The sequence below is a fragment of the Pelophylax lessonae genome, assembly GCF_965119305.1.
Source record: "Pelophylax lessonae genome assembly, chromosome: 10".
Classification (NCBI taxonomy): domain Eukaryota; kingdom Metazoa; phylum Chordata; class Amphibia; order Anura; family Ranidae; genus Pelophylax; species Pelophylax lessonae.
The window spans coordinates 136,787,165-136,810,280 of NC_138777.1; positions in this window are offsets into that span (position 1 = coordinate 136,787,165).

Here is a 23,116-nt window from a genome sequence, read left to right on the forward strand (position 1 = left end):
CCTTTTGATATCATATTTTCTATTCCGCTATTCAATCTAAACCTTTGGGGTAAAAACAATTAAATTGCGGGATAGTCTGTATCGGTACGTGTGAGATACACCTTTCCAATTTTTGGGGCGCATCTCATACCGCCGAGGATTGCAGGGTGCTTCAGTCTGCCTCCTGCCTGTTCCAAACTCCTCCTACTCCTCATCCTGCCTTTGGGGGTACAAAAAATAGTAATTTGGGCCTAGTCTGGGTCTGTACGTGTGAGATACATACACCTTTTGATATCATATTTTCTATTCCGCTATTCAATCTACACCTTTGGGGTAAAAACAAATAAATTGCGGGATAGTCTGTATCGGTACGTGTGAGATACACCTTTCCAAATTTTCGGGCGCATCTCATACCGCCGAGGATTGCAAGGTGCTTCAGTCTGCCTCCTGCCTGTTCCGAACTCCTCCTACTCCTCATCCTGCCTTTGGGGGTACAAAAAATATTAATTTGGGCCTAGTCTGGGTCTGTACGTGTGAGATACATACACCTTTTGATATCATATTTTCTATTCCGCTATTCAATCTACACCTTTGGGGTAAAAACAAATAAATTGCGGGATAGTCTGTATCGGTTGGTGTGAGATACGCCTTTCCAATTTTTGGGGCGCATCTCATACCGCCGAGGATTGCAGGGTGCTTCAGTCTGCCTCCTGCCTGTTCCGAACTCCTCCTACTCCTCATCCTGCCTTTGGGGGTACAAAAAATAGTAATTTGGGCCTAGTCTGGGTCTGTACGTGTGAGATACATACACCTTTTGATATCATATTTTCTATTCCGCTATTCAATTTACACCTTTGGGGTAAAAACAATTAAATTGCGGGATAGTCTGTATCGGTACGTGTGAGATACACCTTTCCAATTTTTGGGGCGCATCTCATACCGCCGAGGATTGCAAGGTGCTTCAGTCTGCCTCCTGCCGCAAGGTGCTTCAGTCTGCCTCCTGCCTGTTCCGAACTCCTCCTACTCCTCATCCTGCCTTTGGGGGTACAAAAAATATTAATTTGGGCCTAGTCTGGGTCTGCACGTGTGAGATACATACAACTTTTGATATCATATTTTCTATTGCGCTATTCAATCTACACCTTTGGGGTAAAAACAATGAAATTGCGGGATAGTCTGTATCGGTACGTGTGAGATACACCTTTCCAATTTTTGGGGCGCATGTCATACCGCCGAGGATTGCAGGGTGCTGCAGTGTGCCTCCTGCCTGTTCCGAACTCCTCCTACTCCTCATCCTGCCTTTGGGAGTACAAAAAATAGTAATTTGGGCCTAGTCTGGGTCTGTATGTGTGAGATACATACACCTTTTTATATCATATTTTCTATTCCGCTATTCAATCTACACCTTTGGGGTAAAAACAATTAAATTGCGGGATAGTCTGTATCGGTACGTGTGAGATACACCTATCCAATTTTTGGGGCGCATCTCATACCGCCGAGGATTGCAGGGTGCTGCAGTGTGCCTCCTGCCTGTTCCGAACTCCTCCTACTCCTCATCCTGCCTTTGGGGGTACAAAAAATAGTAATTTGGGCCTAGTCTGGGTCTGTACGTGTGAGATACATACACCTTTTGATATCATATTTTCTATTCCGCTATTCAATCTACACCTTTGGGGTAAAAACAATTAAATTGCGGGATAGTCTGTATCGGTACGTGTGAGATACACCTATCCAATTTTTGGGGCGCATCTCATACCGCCGAGGATTTCAGGGTGCTGCAGTGTGCCTCCTGCCTGTTCCGAACTCCTCATACTCCTCATCCTGCCTTTGGGGGTACAAAAAATATTAATTTGGGCCAAGTCTGGGTCTGTACGTGTGAGATACATACACCTTTTGATATCATATTTTCTATTCCGCTATTCAATCTAAACCTTTGGGGTAAAAACAATTAAATTGCGGGATAGTCTGTATCGGTACGTGTGAGATACACCTTTCCAATTTTTGGGGCGCATCTCATACCGCCGAGGATTGCAGGGTGCTTCAGTCTGCCTCCTGCCTGTTCCAAACTCCTCCTACTCCTCATCCTGCCTTTGGGGGTACAAAAAATAGTAATTTGGGCCTAGTCTGGGTCTGTACGTGTGAGATACATACACCTTTTGATATCATATTTTCTATTCCGCTATTCAATCTACACCTTTGGGGTAAAAACAAATAAATTGCGGGATAGTCTGTATCGGTACGTGTGAGATACACCTTTCCAAATTTTCGGGCGCATCTCATACCGCCGAGGATTGCAAGGTGCTTCAGTCTGCCTCCTGCCTGTTCCGAACTCCTCCTACTCCTCATCCTGCCTTTGGGGGTACAAAAAATATTAATTTGGGCCTAGTCTGGGTCTGTACGTGTGAGATACATACACCTTTTGATATCATATTTTCTATTCCGCTATTCAATCTACACCTTTGGGGTAAAAACAAATAAATTGCGGGATAGTCTGTATCGGTTCGTGTGAGATACGCCTTTCCAATTTTTGGGGCGCATCTCATACCGCCGAGGATTGCAGGGTGCTTCAGTCTGCCTCCTGCCTGTTCCGAACTCCTCCTACTCCTCATCCTGCCTTTGGGGGTACAAAAAATAGTAATTTGGGCCTAGTCTGGGTCTGTACGTGTGAGATACATACACCTTTTGATATCATATTTTCTATTCCGCTATTCAATTTACACCTTTGGGGTAAAAACAATTAAATTGCGGGATAGTCTGTATCGGTACGTGTGAGATACACCTTTCCAATTTTTGGGACGCATCTCATACCGCCGAGGATTGCAGGGTGCTGCAGTGTGCCTCCTGCCTGTTCCGAACTCCTCCTACTCCTCATCCTGCCTTTGGGGGTACAAAAAATATTAATTTGGGCCTAGTCTGAGTCTGTACGTGTGAGATACATACACCTTTTGATATCATATTTTCTATTCCGCTATTCAATCTACACCTTTGGGGTAAAAACAATTAAATTGCGGGATAGTCTGTATCGGTACGTGTGAGATACACCTTTCCAATTTTTGGGGCGCATCTCATACCGCCGAGGATTGCAGGGTGCTGCAGTGTGCCTCCTGCCTGTTCCGAACTCCTCCTACTCCTCATCCTGCCTTTGGGGGTACAAAAAATAGTAATTTGGGCCTAGTCTGGGTCTGTATGTGTGAGATACATACACCTTTTTATATCATATTTTCTATTCCGCTATTCAATCTACACCTTTGGGGTAAAAACAATTAAATTGCGGGATAGTCTGTATCGGTACGTGTGAGATACACCTATCCAATTTTTGGGGCGCATCTCATACCGCTGAGGATTGCAGGGTGCTTCAGTCTGCCTCCTGCCTGTTCCGAACTCCTCCTACTCCTCATCCTGCCTTTGGGGGTACAAAAAATAGTAATTTGGGCCTAGTCTGGGTCTGTACGTGTGAGATACATACACCTTTTGATATCATATTTTCTATTCCGCTAATCAATCTACACCTTTGGGGTAAAAACAATTAAATTGCGGGATAGTCTGTATCGGTACATGTGAGATACACCTATCCAATTTTTGGGGCGCATCTCATACCGCCGAGGATTGCAGGGTGCTGCAGTGTGCCTCCTGCCTGTTCCGAACTCCTCCTACTCCTCATCCTGCCTTTGGGGGTACAAAAAATATTAATTTGGGCCTAGTCTGGGTCTGTACGTGTGAGATACATACACCTTTTGATATCATATTTTTTATTCCGCTATTCAATCTACACCTTTGGGGTAAAAACAAATAAATTGCGGGATAGTCTGTATCGGTTCGTGTGAGATACGCCTTTCCAATTTTTGGGGCGCATCTCATACCGCCGAGGATTGCAGGGTGCTTCAGTCTGCCTCCTGCCTGTTCCGAACTCCTCCTACTCCTCATCCTGCCTTTGGGGGTACAAAAAATAGTAATTTGGGCCTAGTCTGGGTCTGTACGTGTGAGATACATACACCTTTTGATATCATATTTTCTATTCCGCTATTCAATTTACACCTTTGGGGTAAAAACAATTAAATTGCGGGATAGTCTGTATCGGTACGTGTGAGATACACCTTTCCAATTTTTGGGACGCATCTCATACCGCCGAGGATTGCAGGGTGCTGCAGTGTGCCTCCTGCCTGTTCCGAACTCCTCCTACTCCTCATCCTGCCTTTGGGGGTACAAAAAATATTAATTTGGGCCTAGTCTGAGTCTGTACGTGTGAGATACATACACCTTTTGATATCATATTTTCTATTCCGCTATTCAATCTACACCTTTGGGGTAAAAACAAATAAATTGCGGGATAGTCTGTATCGGTTCGTGTGAGATACACCTTTCCAATTTTTGGGGCGCATCTCATACTGCCGAGGATTGCAGGGTGCTTCAGTCTGCCTCCTGCCTGTTCCAAACTCCTCCTACTCCTCATCCTGCCTTTGGGGGTACAAAAAATAGTAATTTGGGCCTAGTCTGGGTCTGTACGTGTGAGATACATACACCTTTTGATATCATATTTTCTATTCCGCTATTCAATCTACACCTTTGGGGTAAAAACAATTAAATTGCGGGATAGTCTGTATCGGTACGTGTGAGATACACCTTTCCAATTTTTGGGGCGCATCTCATACCGCCGAGGATTGCAGGGTGCTTCAGTCTGCCTCCTGCCTGTTCCAAACTCCTCCTACTCCTCATCCTGCCTTTGGGGGTACAAAAAATAGTAATTTGGGCCTAGTCTGGGTCTGTACGTGTGAGATACATACACCTTTTGATATCATATTTTCTATTCCGCTATTCAATCTACACCTTTGGGGTAAAAACAAATAAATTGCGGGATAGTCTGTATCGGTACGTGTGAGATACACCTTTCCAAATTTTCGGGCGCATCTCATACCGCCGAGGATTGCAAGGTGCTTCAGTCTGCCTCCTGCCTGTTCCGAACTCCTCCTACTCCTCATCCTGCCTTTGGGGGTACAAAAAATATTAATTTGGGCCTAGTCTGGGTCTGCACGTGTGAGATACATACACCTTTTGATATCATATTTTCTATTCCGCTATTCAATCTACACCTTTGGGGTAAAAACAATTAAATTGCGGGATAGTCTGTATCGGTACGTGTGAGATACACCTATCCAATTTTTGGGGCGCATCTCATACCGCCGAGGATTTCAGGGTGCTGCAGTGTGCCTCCTGCCTATTCCAAACTCCTCCTACTCCTCATCCTGCCTTTGGGGGTACAAAAAATATTAATTTGGGCCAAGTCTGGGTCTGTACGTGTGAGATACATACACCTTTTGATATCATATTTTCTATTCCGCTATTCAATCTACACCTTTGGGGTAAAAACAAATTGCGGGATAGTCTGTATCGGTTCGTGTGAGATACACCTTTCCAATTTTTGGGGCGCATCTCATACTGCCGAGGATTGCAGGGTGCTTCAGTCTGCCTCCTGCCTGTTCCAAACTCCTCCTACTCCTCATCCTGCCTTTGGGGGTACAAAAAATAGTAATTTGGGCCTAGTCTGGGTCTGTTCGTGTGAGATACATACACCTTTTGATATCATATTTTCCATTCCGCTATTCAATCTACACCTTTGGGGTAAAAACAATTAAATTGCGGGATAGTCTGTATCCTTACGTGTGAGATACACCTTTCTAATTTTTGGGGCGCATCTCATACCGCCGAGGATTGCAGGGTGCTTCAGTCTGCCTCCTGCCTGTTCCGAACTCCTCCTACTCCTCATCCTGCCTTTGGGGGTACAAAAAACAGTAATTTGGGCCTAGTCTGGGTCTGTACGTGTGAGATACATACACCTCTTGATATCATATTTTCTATTCCGCTATTCAATCTACACCCTTGGGGTAAAAACAATTAAATTGCGGGATAGTCTGTATCGGTACGTGTGAGATACACCTTTCCAATTTTTGGGGCGCATCTCATACCACCGAGGATTGCAGGGTGCTTCACTTTGCCTCCTGCCTATTCTGAACTCCTACTACTCCTCATCCTGCCTTTGGGGATACAAAAAATAGTAATCGGGGCCTAGTCTGGGTCTGTACGTGTGAGATACATACACCTTTTGATATCATATTTTCTATTCCGCTATTCAATCTACACCTTTGGGGTAAAAACAATTAAATTGCGGGATAGTCTGTATCGGTACGTGTGAGATACACCTTTCCAATTTTTGGGGCGCATCTCATACCGCCGAGGATTGCAGGGTGCTTCAGTCTGCCTCCTGCCTGTTCCGAACTCCTCCTACTCCTCATCCTGCCTTTGGGGGTACAAAAAATAGTAATTTGGGCCTAGTCTGGGTCTGTACGTGTGAGATACATACACCTTTTGATATCATATTTTCTATTCCGCTATTCAATCTACACCTTTGGGGTAAAAACAATTAAATTGCGGGATAGTCTGTATCGGTATGTGTGAGATGCAGCTTTCCAATTTTTGGGGCGCATCTCATACCGCCGAGGATTGCAGGGTGCTTCAGTCTGCCTCCTGCCTGTTCCAAACTCCTCCTACTCCTCATCCTGCATTTGGGGGTACAAAAAATATTAATTTGGGCTTAGTCTGGGTCTGCACGTGTGAGATACATACACCTTTTAAAATCATATTTTCTATTGCGCTATTCAATCTACACCTTTGGGGTAAAAACAATTAAATTGCGGGATAGTCTGTATCGGTACGTGTGAGATACACCTTTCCAAGTTTTGGGGCGCATGTCATACCCCCGAGGATTGCAGGGTGCTGCAGTGTGCCTCCTGCCTGTTCCAAACTCCTCCTACTCCTCATCCTGCCTTTGGGGGTACAAAAAATATTAATTTGGGCCTAGTCTGGGTCTGTATGTGTGAGATACATACACCTTTTGATATCATATTTTCTATTCCGCTATTCAATCTACACCTTTGGGGTAAAAACAATTAAATTGCGGGATAGTCTGTATCGGTACGTGTGAGATACACCTTTCCAATTTTTGGGGCGCATCTCATACCGCCGAGGATTGCAAGGTGCTTCAGTCTGCCTCCTGCCGCAAGGTGCTTCAGTCTGCCTCCTGCCTGTTCCGAACTCCTCCTACTCCTCATCCTGCCTTTGGGGGTACAAAAAATATTAATTTGGGCCTAGTCTGGGTCTGCACGTGTGAGATACATACAACTTTTGATATCATATTTTCTATTGCGCTATTCAATCTACACCTTTGGGGTAAAAACAATGAAATTGCGGGATAGTCTGTATCGGTACGTGTGAGATACACCTTTCCAATTTTTGGGGCGCATGTCATACCGCCGAGGATTGCAGGGTGCTGCAGTGTGCCTCCTGCCTGTTCCGAACTCCTCCTACTCCTCATCCTGCCTTTGGGAGTACAAAAAATAGTAATTTGGGCCTAGTCTGGGTCTGTATGTGTGAGATACATACACCTTTTTATATCATATTTTCTATTCCGCTATTCAATCTACACCTTTGGGGTAGAAACAATTAAATTGCGGGATAGTCTGTATCGGTACGTGTGAGATACACCTATCCAATTTTTGGGGCGCATCTCATACCGCCGAGGATTGCAGGGTGCTGCAGTGTGCCTCCTGCCTGTTCCGAACTCCTCCTACTCCTCATCCTGCCTTTGGGGGTACAAAAAATAGTAATTTGGGCCTAGTCTGGGTCTGTACGTGTGAGATACATACACCTTTTGATATCATATTTTCTATTCCGCTATTCAATCTACACCTTTGGGGTAAAAACAATTAAATTGCGGGATAGTCTGTATCGGTACGTGTGAGATACACCTATCCAATTTTTGGGGCGCATCTCATACCGCCGAGGATTTCAGGGTGCTGCAGTGTGCCTCCTGCCTGTTCCGAACTCCTCATACTCCTCATCCTGCCTTTGGGGGTACAAAAAATATTAATTTGGGCCAAGTCTGGGTCTGTACGTGTGAGATACATACACCTTTTGATATCATATTTTCTATTCCGCTATTCAATCTAAACCTTTGGGGTAAAAACAATTAAATTGCGGGATAGTCTGTATCGGTACGTGTGAGATACACCTTTCCAATTTTTGGGGCGCATCTCATACCGCCGAGGATTGCAAGGTGCTTCAGTCTGCCTCCTGCCGCAAGGTGCTTCAGTCTGCCTCCTGCCTGTTCCGAACTCCTCCTACTCCTCATCCTGCCTTTGGGGGTACAAAAAATATTAATTTGGGCCTAGTCTGGGTCTGCACGTGTGAGATACATACAACTTTTGATATCATATTTTCTATTGCGCTATTCAATCTACACCTTTGGGGTAAAAACAATTAAATTGCGGGATAGTCTGTATCGGTACGTGTGAGATACACCTTTCCAAGTTTTGGGGCGCATGTCATACCGCCGAGGATTGCAGGGTGCTGCAGTGTGCCTCCTGCCTGTTCCGAACTCCTCCTACTCCTCATCCTGCCTTTGGGGGTACAAAAAATAGTAATTTGGGCCTAGTCTGGGTCTGTATGTGTGAGATACATACACCTTTTTATATCATATTTTCTATTCCGCTATTCAATCTACACCTTTGGGGTAAAAACAATTAAATTGCGGGATAGTCTGTATCGGTACGTGTGAGATACACCTATCCAATTTTTGGGGCGCATCTCATACCGCCGAGGATTGCAGGGTGCTGCAGTGTGCCTCCTGCCTGTTCCGAACTCCTCCTACTCCTCATCCTGCCTTTGGGGGTACAAAAAATAGTAATTTAGGCCTAGTCTGGGTCTGTACGTGTGAGATACATACACCTTTTGATATCATATTTTCTATTCCGCTATTCAATCTACACCTTTGGGGTTCAAACAAATAAATTGCGGCATAGTCTGTATCGGTTCGTGTGAGATACACCTTTCCAATTTTTGGGGCGCATCTCATACCGCCGAGGATTGCAGGGTGCTTCAGTCTGCCTCCTGCCTGTTCCGAACTCCTCCTACTCCTCATCCTGCCTTTGGGGGTACAAAAAATAGTAATTTGGGCCTAGTCTGGGTCTGTACGTGTGAGATACATACACCTTTTGATATCATATTTTCTATTCCGCTATTCAATCTACACCTTTGGGGTAAAAACAATTAAATTGCGGGATAGTCTGTATCAGTGCGTGTGAGATACACCTTTCCAATTTTTGGGGCGCATCTCATACCGCCGAGGATTGCAGGCTGCTTCAGTCTGCCTCCTGCCTGTTCCGAACTCCTCCTACTCCTCATCCTGCCTTTGGGGGTACAAAAAATAGTAATTTGGGCCTAGTCTGGGTCTGTACGTGTGAGATACATACACCTTTTGATATCATATTTTCTATTCCGCTATTCAATCTAAACCTTTGGGGTAAAAACAATTAAATTGCGGGATAGTCTGTATCGGTACGTGTGAGATACACCTTTCCAATTTTTGGGGCGCATCTCATACCGCCGAGGATTGCAAGGTGCTTCAGTCTGCCTCCTGCCGCAAGGTGCTTCAGTCTGCCTCCTGCCTGTTCCGAACTCCTCCTACTCCTCATCCTGCCTTTGGGGGTACAAAAAATATTAATTTGGGCCTAGTCTGGGTCTGCACGTGTGAGATACATACAACTTTTGATATCATATTTTCTATTGCGCTATTCAATCTACACCTTTGGGGTAAAAACAATTAAATTGCGGGATAGTCTGTATCGGTACGTGTGAGATACACCTTTCCAAGTTTTGGGGCGCATGTCATACCGCCGAGGATTGCAGGGTGCTGCAGTGTGCCTCCTGCCTGTTCCGAACTCCTCCTACTCCTCATCCTGCCTTTGGGGGTACAAAAAATAGTAATTTGGGCCTAGTCTGGGTCTGTATGTGTGAGATACATACACCTTTTTATATCATATTTTCTATTCCGCTATTCAATCTACACCTTTGGGGTAAAAACAATTAAATTGCGGGATAGTCTGTATCGGTACGTGTGAGATACACCTATCCAATTTTTGGGGCGCATCTCATACCGCCGAGGATTGCAGGGTGCTGCAGTGTGCCTCCTGCCTGTTCCGAACTCCTCCTACTCCTCATCCTGCCTTTGGGGGTACAAAAAATAGTAATTTGGGCCTAGTCTGGGTCTGTACGTGTGAGATACATACACCTTTTGATATCATATTTTCTATTCCGCTATTCAATCTACACTTTTGGGGTAAAAACAATTAAATTGCGGGATAGTCTGTATCGGTACGTGTGAGATACACCTTTCCAATTTTTGGGGCGCATCTCATACCGCCGAGGATTGCAAGGTGCTTCAGTCTGCCTCCTGCCGCAAGGTGCTTCAGTCTGCCTCCTGCCTGTTCCGAACTCCTCCTACTCCTCATCCTGCCTTTGGGGGTACAAAAAATATTAATTTGGGCCTAGTCTGGGTCTGCACGTGTGAGATACATACAACTTTTGATATCATATTTTCTATTGCGCTATTCAATCTACACCTTTGGGGTAAAAACAATGAAATTGCGGGATAGTCTGTATCGGTACGTGTGAGATACACCTTTCCAATTTTTGGGGCGCATGTCATACCGCCGAGGATTGCAGGGTGCTGCAGTGTGCCTCCTGCCTGTTCCGAACTCCTCCTACTCCTCATCCTGCCTTTGGGAGTACAAAAAATAGTAATTTGGGCCTAGTCTGGGTCTGTATGTGTGAGATACATACACCTTTTTATATCATATTTTCTATTCCGCTATTCAATCTACACCTTTGGGGTAAAAACAATTAAATTGCGGGATAGTCTGTATCGGTACGTGTGAGATACACCTATCCAATTTTTGGGGCGCATCTCATACCGCCGAGGATTGCAGGGTGCTGCAGTGTGCCTCCTGCCTGTTCCGAACTCCTCCTACTCCTCATCCTGCCTTTGGGGGTACAAAAAATAGTAATTTGGGCCTAGTCTGGGTCTGTACGTGTGAGATACATACACCTTTTGATATCATATTTTCTATTCCGCTATTCAATCTACACCTTTGGGGTAAAAACAATTAAATTGCGGGATAGTCTGTATCGGTACGTGTGAGATACACCTATCCAATTTTTGGGGCGCATCTCATACCGCCGAGGATTTCAGGGTGCTGCAGTGTGCCTCCTGCCTGTTCCGAACTCCTCATACTCCTCATCCTGCCTTTGGGGGTACAAAAAATATTAATTTGGGCCAAGTCTGGGTCTGTACGTGTGAGATACATACACCTTTTGATATCATATTTTCTATTCCGCTATTCAATCTAAACCTTTGGGGTAAAAACAATTAAATTGCGGGATAGTCTGTATCGGTACGTGTGAGATACACCTTTCCAATTTTTGGGGCGCATCTCATACCGCCGAGGATTGCAGGGTGCTTCAGTCTGCCTCCTGCCTCTTCCAAACTCCTCCTACTCCTCATCCTGCCTTTGGGGGTACAAAAAATAGTAATTTGGGCCTAGTCTGGGTCTGTACGTGTGAGATACATACACCTTTTGATATCATATTTTCTATTCCGCTATTCAATCTACACCTTTGGGGTAAAAACAAATAAATTGCGGGATAGTCTGTATCGGTACGTGTGAGATACACCTTTCCAAATTTTCGGGCGCATCTCATACCGCCGAGGATTGCAAGGTGCTTCAGTCTGCCTCCTGCCTGTTCCGAACTCCTCCTACTCCTCATCCTGCCTTTGGGGGTACAAAAAATATTAATTTGGGCCTAGTCTGGGTCTGCACGTGTGAGATACATACACCTTTTGATATCATATTTTCTATTCCGCTATTCAATCTACACCTTTGGGGTAAAAACAATTAAATTGCGGGATAGTCTGTATCGGTACGTGTGAGATACACCTATCCAATTTTTGGGGCGCATCTCATACCGCCGAGGATTTCAGGGTGCTGCAGTGTGCCTCCTGCCTATTCCGAACTCCTCCTACTCCTCATCCTGCCTTTGGGGGTACAAAAAATATTAATTTGGGCCAAGTCTGGGTCTGTACGTGTGAGATACATACACCTTTTGATATCATATTTTCTATTCCGCTATTCAATCTACACCTTTGGGGTAAAAACAAATTGCGGGATAGTCTGTATCGGTTCGTGTGAGATACACCTTTCCAATTTTTGGGGCGCATCTCATACTGCCGAGGATTGCAGGGTGCTTCAGTCTGCCTCCTGCCTGTTCCAAACTCCTCCTACTCCTCATCCTGCCTTTGGGGGTACAAAAAATAGTAATTTGGGCCTAGTCTGGGTCTGTTCGTGTGAGATACATACACCTTTTGATATCATATTTTCCATTCCGCTATTCAATCTACACCTTTGGGGTAAAAACAATTAAATTGCGGGATAGTCTGTATCCTTACGTGTGAGATACACCTTTCTAATTTTTGGGGCGCATCTCATACCGCCGAGGATTGCAGGGTGCTTCAGTCTGCCTCCTGCCTGTTCCGAACTCCTCCTACTCCTCATCCTGCCTTTGGGGGTACAAAAAACAGTAATTTGGGCCTAGTCTGGGTCTGTACGTGTGAGATACATACACCTCTTGATATCATATTTTCTATTCCGCTATTCAATCTACACCCTTGGGGTAAAAACAATTAAATTGCGGGATAGTCTGTATCGGTACGTGTGAGATACACCTTTCCAATTTTTGGGGCGCATCTCATACCACCGAGGATTGCAGGGTGCTTCACTTTGCCTCCTGCCTATTCTGAACTCCTACTACTCCTCATCCTGCCTTTGGGGATACAAAAAATAGTAATCGGGGCCTAGTCTGGGTCTGTACGTGTGAGATACATACACCTTTTGATATCATATTTTCTATTCCGCTATTCAATCTACACCTTTGGGGTAAAAACAATTAAATTGCGGGATAGTCTGTATCGGTACGTGTGAGATACACCTTTCCAATTTTTGGGGCGCATCTCATACCGCCGAGGATTGCAGGGTGCTTCAGTCTGCCTCCTGCCTGTTCCGAACTCCTCCTACTCCTCATCCTGCCTTTGGGGGTACAAAAAATAGTAATTTGGGCCTAGTCTGGGTCTGTACGTGTGAGATACATACACCTTTTGATATCATATTTTCTATTCCGCTATTCAATCTACACCTTTGGGGTAAAAACAATTAAATTGCGGGATAGTCTGTATCGGTATGTGTGAGATGCAGCTTTCCAATTTTTGGGGCGCATCTCATACCGCCGAGGATTGCAGGGTGCTTCAGTCTGCCTCCTGCCTGTTCCAAACTCCTCCTACTCCTCATCCTGCATTTGGGGGTACAAAAAATATTAATTTGGGCTTAGTCTGGGTCTGCACGTGTGAGATACATACACCTTTTAAAATCATATTTTCTATTGCGCTATTCAATCTACACCTTTGGGGTAAAAACAATTAAATTGCGGGATAGTCTGTATCGGTACGTGTGAGATACACCTTTCCAAGTTTTGGGGCGCATGTCATACCCCCGAGGATTGCAGGGTGCTGCAGTGTGCCTCCTGCCTGTTCCAAACTCCTCCTACTCCTCATCCTGCCTTTGGGGGTACAAAAAATATTAATTTGGGCCTAGTCTGGGTCTGTATGTGTGAGATACATACACCTTTTGATATCATATTTTCTATTCCGCTATTCAATCTACACCTTTGGGGTAAAAACAATTAAATTGCGGGATAGTCTGTATCGGTACGTGTGAGATACACCTTTCCAATTTTTGGGGCGCATCTCATACCGCCGAGGATTGCAAGGTGCTTCAGTCTGCCTCCTGCCGCAAGGTGCTTCAGTCTGCCTCCTGCCTGTTCCGAACTCCTCCTACTCCTCATCCTGCCTTTGGGGGTACAAAAAATATTAATTTGGGCCTAGTCTGGGTCTGCACGTGTGAGATACATACAACTTTTGATATCATATTTTCTATTGCGCTATTCAATCTACACCTTTGGGGTAAAAACAATGAAATTGCGGGATAGTCTGTATCGGTACGTGTGAGATACACCTTTCCAATTTTTGGGGCGCATGTCATACCGCCGAGGATTGCAGGGTGCTGCAGTGTGCCTCCTGCCTGTTCCGAACTCCTCCTACTCCTCATCCTGCCTTTGGGAGTACAAAAAATAGTAATTTGGGCCTAGTCTGGGTCTGTATGTGTGAGATACATACACCTTTTTATATCATATTTTCTATTCCGCTATTCAATCTACACCTTTGGGGTAAAAACAATTAAATTGCGGGATAGTCTGTATCGGTACGTGTGAGATACACCTATCCAATTTTTGGGGCGCATCTCATACCGCCGAGGATTGCAGGGTGCTGCAGTGTGCCTCCTGCCTGTTCCGAACTCCTCCTACTCCTCATCCTGCCTTTGGGGGTACAAAAAATAGTAATTTGGGCCTAGTCTGGGTCTGTACGTGTGAGATACATACACCTTTTGATATCATATTTTCTATTCCGCTATTCAATCTACACCTTTGGGGTAAAAACAATTAAATTGCGGGATAGTCTGTATCGGTACGTGTGAGATACACCTATCCAATTTTTGGGGCGCATCTCATACCGCCGAGGATTTCAGGGTGCTGCAGTGTGCCTCCTGCCTGTTCCGAACTCCTCATACTCCTCATCCTGCCTTTGGGGGTACAAAAAATATTAATTTGGGCCAAGTCTGGGTCTGTACGTGTGAGATACATACACCTTTTGATATCATATTTTCTATTCCGCTATTCAATCTAAACCTTTGGGGTAAAAACAATTAAATTGCGGGATAGTCTGTATCGGTACGTGTGAGATACACCTTTCCAATTTTTGGGGCGCATCTCATACCGCCGAGGATTGCAAGGTGCTTCAGTCTGCCTCCTGCCGCAAGGTGCTTCAGTCTGCCTCCTGCCTGTTCCGAACTCCTCCTACTCCTCATCCTGCCTTTGGGGGTACAAAAAATATTAATTTGGGCCTAGTCTGGGTCTGCACGTGTGAGATACATACAACTTTTGATATCATATTTTCTATTGCGCTATTCAATCTACACCTTTGGGGTAAAAACAATTAAATTGCGGGATAGTCTGTATCGGTACGTGTGAGATACACCTTTCCAAGTTTTGGGGCGCATGTCATACCGCCGAGGATTGCAGGGTGCTGCAGTGTGCCTCCTGCCTGTTCCGAACTCCTCCTACTCCTCATCCTGCCTTTGGGGGTACAAAAAATAGTAATTTGGGCCTAGTCTGGGTCTGTATGTGTGAGATACATACACCTTTTTATATCATATTTTCTATTCCGCTATTCAATCTACACCTTTGGGGTAAAAACAATTAAATTGCGGGATAGTCTGTATCGGTACGTGTGAGATACACCTATCCAATTTTTGGGGCGCATCTCATACCGCCGAGGATTGCAGGGTGCTGCAGTGTGCCTCCTGCCTGTTCCGAACTCCTCCTACTCCTCATCCTGCCTTTGGGGGTACAAAAAATAGTAATTTAGGCCTAGTCTGGGTCTGTACGTGTGAGATACATACACCTTTTGATATCATATTTTCTATTCCGCTATTCAATCTACACCTTTGGGGTTCAAACAAATAAATTGCGGCATAGTCTGTATCGGTTCGTGTGAGATACACCTTTCCAATTTTTGGGGCGCATCTCATACCGCCGAGGATTGCAGGGTGCTTCAGTCTGCCTCCTGCCTGTTCCGAACTCCTCCTACTCCTCATCCTGCCTTTGGGGGTACAAAAAATAGTAATTTGGGCCTAGTCTGGGTCTGTACGTGTGAGATACATACACCTTTTGATATCATATTTTCTATTCCGCTATTCAATCTACACCTTTGGGGTAAAAACAATTAAATTGCAGGATAGTCTGTATCAGTGCGTGTGAGATACACCTTTCCAATTTTTGGGGCGCATCTCATACCGCCGAGGATTGCAGGCTGCTTCAGTCTGCCTCCTGCCTGTTCCGAACTCCTCCTACTCCTCATCCTGCCTTTGGGGGTACAAAAAATAGTAATTTGGGCCTAGTCTGGGTCTGTACGTGTGAGATACATACACCTTTTGATATCATATTTTCTATTCCGCTATTCAATCTAAACCTTTGGGGTAAAAACAATTAAATTGCGGGATAGTCTGTATCGGTACGTGTGAGATACACCTTTCCAATTTTTGGGGCGCATCTCATACCGCCGAGGATTGCAAGGTGCTTCAGTCTGCCTCCTGCCGCAAGGTGCTTCAGTCTGCCTCCTGCCTGTTCCGAACTCCTCCTACTCCTCATCCTGCCTTTGGGGGTACAAAAAATATTAATTTGGGCCTAGTCTGGGTCTGCACGTGTGAGATACATACAACTTTTGATATCATATTTTCTATTGCGCTATTCAATCTACACCTTTGGGGTAAAAACAATTAAATTGCGGGATAGTCTGTATCGGTACGTGTGAGATACACCTTTCCAAGTTTTGGGGCGCATGTCATACCGCCGAGGATTGCAGGGTGCTGCAGTGTGCCTCCTGCCTGTTCCGAACTCCTCCTACTCCTCATCCTGCCTTTGGGGGTACAAAAAATAGTAATTTGGGCCTAGTCTGGGTCTGTATGTGTGAGATACATACACCTTTTTATATCATATTTTCTATTCCGCTATTCAATCTACACCTTTGGGGTAAAAACAATTAAATTGCGGGATAGTCTGTATCGGTACGTGTGAGATACACCTATCCAATTTTTGGGGCGCATCTCATACCGCCGAGGATTGCAGGGTGCTGCAGTGTGCCTCCTGCCTGTTCCGAACTCCTCCTACTCCTCATCCTGCCTTTGGGGGTACAAAAAATAGTAATTTGGGCCTAGTCTGGGTCTGTACGTGTGAGATACATACACCTTTTGATATCATATTTTCTATTCCGCTATTCAATCTACACCTTTGGGGTAAAAACAATTAAATTGCGGGATAGTCTGTATCGGTACGTGTGAGATACACCTTTCCAATTTTTGGGGCGCATCTCATACCGCCGAGGATTGCAAGGTGCTTCAGTCTGCCTCCTGCCGCAAGGTGCTTCAGTCTGCCTCCTGCCTGTTCCGAACTCCTCCTACTCCTCATCCTGCCTTTGGGGGTACAAAAAATATTAATTTGGGCCTAGTCTGGGTCTGCACGTGTGAGATACATACAACTTTTGATATCATATTTTCTATTGCGCTATTCAATCTACACCTTTGGGGTAAAAACAATGAAATTGCGGGATAGTCTGTATCGGTACGTGTGAGATACACCTTTCCAATTTTTGGGGCGCATGTCATACCGCCGAGGATTGCAGGGTGCTGCAGTGTGCCTCCTGCCTGTTTCGAACTCCTCCTACTCCTCATCCTGCCTTTGGGAGTACAAAAAATAGTAATTTGGGCCTAGTCTGGGTCTGTATGTGTGAGATACATACACCTTTTTATATCATATTTTCTATTCCGCTATTCAATCTACACCTTTGGGGTAAAAACAATTAAATTGCGGGATAGTCTGTATCGGTACGTGTGAGATACACCTATCCAATTTTTGGGGCGCATCTCATACCGCCGAGGATTGCAGGGTGCTGCAGTGTGCCTCCTGCCTGTTCCGAACTCCTCCTACTCCTCATCCTGCCTTTGGGGGTACAAAAAATAGTAATTTGGGCCTAGTCTGGGTCTGTACGTGTAAAATACATACACCTTTTGATATCATATTTTCTATTCCGCTATTCAATCTACACCTTTGGGGTAAAAACAATTAAATTGCGGGATAGTCTGTATCGGTACGTGTGAGATACACCTATCCAATTTTTGGGGCGCATCTCATACCGCCGAGGATTTCAGGGTGCTGCAGTGTGCCTCCTGCCTGTTCCGAACTCCTCATACTCCTCATCCTGCCTTTGGGGGTACAAAAAATATTAATTTGGGCCAAGTCTGGGTCTGTACGTGTGAGATACATACACCTTTTGATATCATATTTTCTATTCCGCTATTCAATCTAAACCTTTGGGGTAAAAACAATTAAATTGCGGGATAGTCTGTATCGGTACGTGTGAGATACACCTTTCCAATTTTTGGGGCGCATCTCATACCGCCGAGGATTGCAAGGTGCTTCAGTCTGCCTCCTGCCGCAAGGTGCTTCAGTCTGCCTCCTGCCTGTTCCGAACTCCTCCTACTCCTCATCCTGCCTTTGGGGGTACAAAAAATATTAATTTGGGCCTAGTCTGGGTCTGCACGTGTGAGATACATACAACTTTTGATATCATATTTTCTATTGCGCTATTCAATCTACACCTTTGGGGTAAAAACAATTAAATTGCGGGATAGTCTGTATCGGTACGTGTGAGATACACCTTTCCAAGTTTTGGGGCGCATGTCATACCGCCGAGGATTGCAGGGTGCTGCAGTGTGCCTCCTGCCTGTTCCGAACTCCTCCTACTCCTCATCCTGCCTTTGGGGGTACAAAAAATAGTAATTTGGGCCTAGTCTGGGTCTGTATGTGTGAGATACATACACCTTTTTATATCATATTTTCTATTCCGCTATTCAATCTACACCTTTGGGGTAAAAACAATTAAATTGCGGGATAGTCTGTATCGGTACGTGTGAGATACACCTATCCAATTTTTGGGGCGCATCTCATACCGCCGAGGATTGCAGGGTGCTGCAGTGTGCCTCCTGCCTGTTCCGAACTCCTCCTACTCCTCATCCTGCCTTTGGGGGTACAAAAAATAGTAATTTAGGCCTAGTCTGGGTCTGTACGTGTGATATACATACACCTTTTGATATCATATTTTCTATTCCGCTATTCAATCTACACCTTTGGGGTTCAAACAAATAAATTGCGGCATAGTCTGTATCGGTTCGTGTGAGATACACCTTTCCAATTTTTGGGGCGCATCTCATACCGCCGAGGATTGCAGGGTGCTTCAGTCTGCCTCCTGCCTGTTCCGAACTCCTCCTACTCCTCATCCTGCCTTTGGGGGTACAAAAAATAGTAATTTGGGCCTAGTCTGGGTCTGTACGTGTGAGATACATACACCTTTTGATATCATATTTTCTATTCCGCTATTCAATCTACACCTTTGGGGTAAAAACAATTAAATTGCGGGATAGTCTGTATCAGTGCGTGTGAGATACACCTTTCCAATTTTTGGGGCGCATCTCATACCGCCGAGGATTGCAGGCTGCTTCAGTCTGCCTCCTGCCTGTTCCGAACTCCTCCTACTCCTCATCCTGCCTTTGGGGGTACAAAAAATAGTAATTTGGGCCTAGTCTGGGTCTGTACGTGTGAGATACATACACCTTTTGATATCATATTTTCTATTCCGCTATTCAATCTAAACCTTTGGGGTAAAAACAATTAAATTGCGGGATAGTCTGTATCGGTACGTGTGAGATACACCTTTCCAATTTTTGGGGCGCATCTCATACCGCCGAGGATTGCAAGGTGCTTCAGTCTGCCTCCTGCCGCAAGGTGCTTCAGTCTGCCTCCTGCCTGTTCCGAACTCCTCCTACTCCTCATCCTGCCTTTGGGGGTACAAAAAATATTAATTTGGGCCTAGTCTGGGTCTGCACGTGTGAGATACATACAACTTTTGATATCATATTTTCTATTGCGCTATTCAATCTACACCTTTGGGGTAAAAACAATTAAATTGCGGGATAGTCTGTATCGGTACGTGTGAGATACACCTTTCCAAGTTTTGGGGCGCATGTCATACCGCCGAGGATTGCAGGGTGCTGCAGTGTGCCTCCTGCCTGTTCCGAACTCCTCCTACTCCTCATCCTGCCTTTGGGGGTACAAAAAATAGTAATTTGGGCCTAGTCTGGGTCTGTATGTGTGAGATACATACACCTTTTTATATCATATTTTCTATTCCGCTATTCAATCTACACCTTTGGGGTAAAAACAATTAAATTGCGGGATAGTCTGTATCGGTACGTGTGAGATACACCTATCCAATTTTTGGGGCGCATCTCATACCGCCGAGGATTGCAGGGTGCTGCAGTGTGCCTCCTGCCTGTTCCGAACTCCTCCTACTCCTCATCCTGCCTTTGGGGGTACAAAAAATAGTAATTTGGGCCTAGTCTGGGTCTGTACGTGTGAGATACATACACCTTTTGATATCATATTTTCTATTCCGCTATTCAATCTACACCTTTGGGGTAAAAACAATTAAATTGCGGGATAGTCTGTATCGGTACGTGTGAGATACACCTATCCAATTTTTGGGGCGCATCTCATACCGCCGAGGATTTCAGGGTGCTGCAGTGTGCCTCCTGCCTGTTCCGAACTCCTCATACTCCTCATCCTGCCTTTGGGGGTACAAAAAATATTAATTTGGGCCAAGTCTGGGTCTGTACGTGTGAGATACATACACCTTTTGATATCATATTTTCTATTCCGCTATTCAATCTAAACCTTTGGGGTAAAAACAATTAAATTGCGGGATAGTCTGTATCGGTACGTGTGAGATACACCTTTCCAATTTTTGGGGCGCATCTCATACCGCCGAGGATTGCAAGGTGCTTCAGTCTGCCTCCTGCCGCAAGGTGCTTCAGTCTGCCTCCTGCCTGTTCCGAACTCCTCCTACTCCTCATCCTGCCTTTGGGGGTACAAAAAATATTAATTTGGGCCTAGTCTGGGTCTGCACGTGTGAGATACATACAACTTTTGATATCATATTTTCTATTGCGCTATTCAATCTACACCTTTGGGGTAAAAACAATTAAATTGCGGGATAGTCTGTATCGGTACGTGTGAGATACACCTTTCCAAGTTTTGGGGCGCATGTCATACCGCCGAGGATTGCAGGGTGCTGCAGTGTGCCTCCTGCCTGTTCCGAACTCCTCCTACTCCTCATCCTGCCTTTGGGGGTACAAAAAATAGTAATTTGGGCCTAGTCTGGGTCTGTATGTGTGAGATACATACACCTTTTTATATCATATTTTCTATTCCGCTATTCAATCTACACCTTTGGGGTAAAAACAATTAAATTGCGGGATAGTCTGTATCGGTACGTGTGAGATACACCTATCCAATTTTTGGGGCGCATCTCATACCGCCGAGGATTGCAGGGTGCTGCAGTGTGCCTCCTGCCTGTTCCGAACTCCTCCTACTCCTCATCCTGCCTTTGGGGGTACAAAAAATAGTAATTTAGGCCTAGTCTGGGTCTGTACGTGTGAGATACATACACCTTTTGATATCATATTTTCTATTCCGCTATTCAATCTACACCTTTGGGGTTCAAACAAATAAATTGCGGCATAGTCTGTATCGGTTCGTGTGAGATACACCTTTCCAATTTTTGGGGCGCATCTCATACCGCCGAGGATTGCAGGGTGCTTCAGTCTGCCTCCTGCCTGTTCCGAACTCCTCCTACTCCTCATCCTGCCTTTGGGGGTACAAAAAATAGTAATTTGGGCCTAGTCTGGGTCTGTACGTGTGAGATACATACACCTTTTGATATCATATTTTCTATTCCGCTATTCAATCTACACCTTTGGGGTAAAAACAATTAAATTGCGGGATAGTCTGTATCAGTGCGTGTGAGATACACCTTTCCAATTTTTGGGGCGCATCTCATACCGCCGAGGATTGCAGGCTGCTTCAGTCTGCCTCCTGCCTGTTCCGAACTCCTCCTACTCCTCATCCTGCCTTTGGGGGTACAAAAAATAGTAATTTGGGCCTAGTCTGGGTCTGTACGTGTGAGATACATACACCTTTTGATATCATATTTTCTATTCCGCTATTCAATCTAAACCTTTGGGGTAAAAACAATTAAATTGCGGGATAGTCTGTATCGGTACGTGTGAGATACACCTTTCCAATTTTTGGGGCGCATCTCATACCGCCGAGGATTGCAAGGTGCTTCAGTCTGCCTCCTGCCGCAAGGTGCTTCAGTCTGCCTCCTGCCTGTTCCGAACTCCTCCTACTCCTCATCCTGCCTTTGGGGGTACAAAAAATATTAATTTGGGCCTAGTCTGGGTCTGCACGTGTGAGATACATACAACTTTTGATATCATATTTTCTATTGCGCTATTCAATCTACACCTTTGGGGTAAAAACAATTAAATTGCGGGATAGTCTGTATCGGTACGTGTGAGATACACCTTTCCAAGTTTTGGGGCGCATGTCATACCGCCGAGGATTGCAGGGTGCTGCAGTGTGCCTCCTGCCTGTTCCGAACTCCTCCTACTCCTCATCCTGCCTTTGGGGGTACAAAAAATAGTAATTTGGGCCTAGTCTGGGTCTGTATGTGTGAGATACATACACCTTTTTATATCATATTTTCTATTCCGCTATTCAATCTACACCTTTGGGGTAAAAACAATTAAATTGCGGGATAGTCTGTATCGGTACGTGTGAGATACACCTATCCAATTTTTGGGGCGCATCTCATACCGCCGAGGATTGCAGGGTGCTGCAGTGTGCCTCCTGCCTGTTCCGAACTCCTCCTACTCCTCATCCTGCCTTTGGGGGTACAAAAAATAGTAATTTGGGCCTAGTCTGGGTCTGTACGTGTGAGATACATACACCTTTTGATATCATATTTTCTATTCCGCTATTCAATCTACATCTTTGGGGTAAAAACAATTAAATTGCGGGATAGTCTGTATCGGTACGTGTGAGATACACCTATCCAATTTTTGGGGCGCATCTCATACCGCCGAGGATTTCAGGGTGCTGCAGTGTGCCTCCTGCCTGTTCCGAACTCCTCATACTCCTCATCCTGCCTTTGGGGGTACAAAAAATATTAATTTGGGCCAAGTCTGGGTCTGTACGTGTGAGATACATACACCTTTTGATATCATATTTTCTATTCCGCTATTCAATCTAAACCTTTGGGGTAAAAACAATTAAATTGCGGGATAGTCTGTATCGGTACGTGTGAGATACACCTTTCCAACTTTTGGGGCGCATCTCATACCGCCGAGGATTGCAAGGTGCTTCAGTCTGCCTCCTGCCGCAAGGTGCTTCAGTCTGCCTCCTGCCTGTTCCGAACTCCTCCTACTCCTCATCCTGCCTTTGGGGGTACAAAAAATATTAATTTGGGCCTAGTCTGGGTCTGCACGTGTGAGATACATACAACTTTTGATATCATATTTTCTATTGCGCTATTCAATCTACACCTTTGGGGTAAAAACAATTAAATTGCGGGATAGTCTGTATCGGTACGTGTGAGATACACCTTTCCAAGTTTTGGGGCGCATGTCAT